Source organism: Diplotaxodon limnothrissa, linkage group LG6, assembly GCF_057381915.1.
Source record: "Diplotaxodon limnothrissa isolate DT_005_m linkage group LG6, D_limnothrissa_male_GT1.1, whole genome shotgun sequence".
In the NCBI taxonomy this organism is placed as follows: Eukaryota; Metazoa; Chordata; class Actinopteri; order Cichliformes; family Cichlidae; genus Diplotaxodon; species Diplotaxodon limnothrissa.
Window position 1 is genome coordinate 12,572,741 of NC_140601.1, and position 3,521 is coordinate 12,576,261.

The following is a 3,521-nucleotide window of genomic DNA, read 5'->3' on the forward strand; positions in this document are numbered from 1 at the left end:
GATATACAAAAAAAACTTCTTCACTTGGGGCAGGACCCTGACCTGGAGTGGCACTCCACATTTCTCCAGTTGCACTGGAGGTTCTCATTCCCAGCGCTTCGCACTCGGCTGCAAACCACTCCAGTGTGAGCTGGAGGCCGTCACCTGATGAAGCCAATAGAACAACATCATCTGTGGAAAGCTAAAGTGAAATTATGAGACCACCCAAGTGAAAGCTTTCCTGGTCTAGAAACATTTGCTTCAGCTTTGTGAAAAGCTCTGATAGTTTTAAATGTGAATACTGGACACACAGAGAGGTGGTGTTTATGGTGTCCAAGATAACAGGACCTATAGCTTCTCATGCCAGTGAAGGGTGCACAGTCTGAGCAATTCAGGTGAACCTTGGAAATGACCAGAAATCTTCATTATTCTGATCTTTGGTGTCAGCAGACCTGAGTCAAAGTGGTTCGGGATTCATCTCCCAAACTGACTCTCTAGTCAGTTTCCAGAACATACGGCTCTGTCTCTACACATCCAGCTCAGCGCATGCTGTGTATGTCTAATTTTAAGATTTACTTTTTTAACAGTCAGATTACTTTCATAAATGCTTTGTACGTCAGAGGGAAAAATGGATTTTAATGAAGCTTAAAAGATGAGATATAAGTGATACGTCTGCAAATCTGCATATTTACTGTGAACCCACTGTTTGTTCATTTTATCTTGTGTTTTTGTTTTATTGTTCTTCATTTTGTCATTTTTCCATTATGTGTTTTATCCTATTGTAAAGTGTCCTTGGGTGTCTTGAAAGGCGCTTTATGAATAGTATTGTTGTTATTATTATTATTATTGTTATTGTGTGAGGGTCTTTCTATTCTAGTAGTGTCAGCATCTGAACAGACTATAACCAGTCAAGGGCTGACTTACAAAACTCTTGTCCTTACTTTTCCCTTAATGCCCTGTTAAAAAAGTGCAACGCTCCATACTTACTCACATTATGTAAGGTCAGTTGAAAAAATATTCTGCAGAGGGATGCACGAGAACCTCCCCAGGAAGCAGACCTGACCTGCTTCTGTCATGCCTCCTGTTTGGTGATTTTACAACACCCACTTTCACTGAAGGCATGGCTGTTATAACAAAACGAGTGGATGCAGCGCTGAGGGAGAAAGAAAACAAACAAAACACAGCCTCCACTGTCACCATTGCTCTCTGCAACAGAAAAGCAAAACCCATTCCCTTTCCATCCACGTTTGGACTTCATGTTTGATCATTTTCACACATTTGATTTCCAAAAATCTATCTGGGACAATGTTTTTCCATTTTATTCTTCTGGTTTTCCTACTCACTTTTCTGTGCACCCATCAAGTGTCCAGCTTTGGTAAGTGAAATGTTTTCCAGCTATAAAAAGATATACAGACTGTTTATGGCATAAACAATTTATTGCTTCTTTCGTTATTTCATATCATACAGCTGCTAAATGTTAGCCTGATGAACTCAGAGGCATTTTTACAAGTAATCTAATGCAGAAGAATTGCATATTTATTTTCTTCTATTTTCTTCTATTTTTCTTTTGAAAAGATGATCGAGTGAAATAGCCGAAGTCCCACCTCATCTTCAGGTTGCTGCTCTCTGTTGGCCCCTTTCAGCTCATATTTGGATGAAAGACTTTATAATAAATAACTTTAAGCATTAGACATAGGACATAAACTGCAACACAGGCAGCTGTGATTAAAGTGTACACGGGCTCTTTCACAAAATCAGGAGGATGTGTGCTCATCTTCCAGCACCACAGAGGATGCAAATATCACTCAGTATAAACCGGTGAAACGGCGCAGTCCTGTACCGCGTCTTCACCTCGGCAAAATTAAACCAGTCGAAATACCAAATGAGGCCAACAGTGGCTCGATGAAGCCATTCTCCACAAGGACTTTCCATGAAGTTCGTCTTGGCTGTGCAAGCGAAGAAGAATAAAACTAGCCAAGTGCAGATGAAGTGAGCGAAGATGAACCAGGGGAGCACGGAGGCGAAAAGAACGAGGGCATATATATTTTATCGGTGTGGTTGGTTTTAAGGCTGATTTTAAAAAAAATTGCAGTTCAGCTTTTTTCATTATATATATATAAAACACAGAAAACGAAGACGTCATTTATTCATTGTTGAAAATCAGCGCAGTTTCAAGTAAACTGTGTGTCGGAAACATTAATAGATCAGTTCGCCCGCTTGTTTGAAATATTATGAGTAAGCCACAGGACCACAGGCAATAATCTGGGAGTGGGCAAAAAGACGTGATAGAGGCGGATGGAAGTGAAGAGAGCTGGAAAATAAAGGTTTTCTACCACAGAGAAGAGCTTTTGCGTAAGTGGTGAAAATGGTTTTCGGCCTTTTTCAAACATTAAAGGAAAGAGAGAATCGGGCCATGACGTCAGAAACTCTGACAGCCCGTTATTTGTGGGCGTTACCTATTTTCAATGAGCCAATATGGAACGTTGTTGTGGGCGGGGCCTGGTTCAAAGATGAAAGGCAAGAGAACCAGGCCGTGACGTCACAGTCAACTCAAGTCTATAAATTGCAGGTGAAACCCACACTGGACCAGCACGTTTCTTACAGTCACGAGCGATTCACTGGATGAGATTTTGTTCTGCGACCCTCAGTCTTATTTGAATGTCTGATTCATTGTAACATCATAGCTTAAATGTCAAAAACGAGTGACCAACAAGCAAAACCAGAATTAGTGTGCACTCTGCCAGAGAGCACACTGGGCGACCTGGAGGTCGAGGAGGAAGAAAATTTAAAAGTCCCGGAAGAACAGAAAGTAGTGAAGGACACGAAAGAAATGCAGAACAAAGTGGACGAGCAGACAGAGGCATTAGCCGAGGCGAAGACAGAGAAAAAAGACACGGCAACCCCAGATTCCTCCTCAAAGTTGTGTGTCAACAAAGTTGTTCAGTTGATGGTTTCAAACGCCACAGAAAAAGCTGAACTGAACCAAGTGAAAAATGCACTCAAAGAAACGACCAAACTGGCAAAGAAAGAGTGTGAAGAGGCCAAAAAAGCAGTGAATGAAGCACAGGCAGCACTGTCAGAGGAGAAGACAATGGTAGAGGACGCAAAGAGACAAACTGAACAGGAAAAACAAGTGTTAGAAGAAGTGCAGTTTGTATTAAAGGATGAGACCAATCGGGCTTCAGCTTCAGCTTTGGAAAAGACACTGAAGCTGCAGAAAAAGGTGCGCGTCAACTGGGTTATTCAGTTGGTGGTTTTACTGGCCAAAGAAAAAGTCTCCTCCAAATACAAGATCTTCACAGAGCGCCTCACTCCTGACTGCATCAGCCATCGTCTGATTGAGAAAATCTGGCCTGAAGTTGAGGAGAAACACTTGAATTTATCCCACGACAGCATTTTTAATGTGGGCAAGGCCATTCTCAAGGATCTTTGCAACACACACAACTGCAAAGAAAACCTTTTGGTTTTTAATCTGAGGGAACAGCTTGACAATATTACCGTCTCAGTCTTCACCAAACACCTCTTGGCATTACCACCAAGAG